Source organism: Trypanosoma cruzi (genome assembly GCF_000209065.1).
Source record: "Trypanosoma cruzi strain CL Brener chromosome Unknown tcruzi_1047053502059, whole genome shotgun sequence".
Lineage (NCBI taxonomy): Eukaryota > Euglenozoa > Kinetoplastea > Trypanosomatida > Trypanosomatidae > Trypanosoma > Trypanosoma cruzi.
The window spans coordinates 1-550 of NW_890529.1; the positions used below are offsets into that span (position 1 = coordinate 1).

At 50.7% G+C, this 550-nt stretch overlaps 1 non-coding gene across 1 annotated transcript, besides 2 other annotated features; it reads right to left on the reverse strand.

Moving 5' to 3' along the window:
• The first annotated feature begins 140 nt into the window (after nt 1–140).
• Nucleotides 141–183: a microsatellite.
• A 15-nt stretch (nt 184–198) lies between these two features.
• Nucleotides 199–223: a microsatellite.
• Nucleotides 224–335, reverse strand: Tc00.1047053502059.10. Its single transcript, XR_008255190.1, has one exon. It is a non-coding gene; the product is annotated as a spliced leader RNA (transcript).
• Between the last annotated feature and the right edge of the window lie 215 nt (nt 336–550).

Consider the following 550-nt stretch of genomic DNA (forward strand, 5'->3'; position numbering starts at 1 on the left):
AAGGATCGAGACGGAGAAAACACAAAACAAAACAAAGATGCAGGCAATAGCAGCCATGAAGCGAAAATGAGGGGGCCCGAAGGAGGTGGCGGACACGCAACGTGGGGGGGGGGGGGCACCCCCACAAGGGGGTACGGGGCTATATATATATGGGTATATATATATAGGGGTATATGTATATATGGCGAACAAACCCACAAAAAAAAAAAAAAAAAAAAAAAAAGGGGTCCGTAAACCCCGGTCAAAAAAAATTGACCAAACATAACCCCCAAAGGCGGGTTGGAACCTTCCCGTACCAATATAGTACAAAAACTGTATCAATAATACCGTTAGTTGAAAGGAGTTGTGTTCCACAACGGTTTTCAATTTTGATAAGGGGTCCTTCCCGGCACTTGGGACCGTGTACAAAAACCCCCCCCCCCCCTCCCAGGCCACACTGGGGAGGGGTCAGGGTCCGGGACGTCGGCCCCGGGATAGCCCCGTGAACGGCGTCAGGGGGCGAAAAAAACCCACATGGCGAGTGTGGAACACCAAATGCACCCAAGTGTGC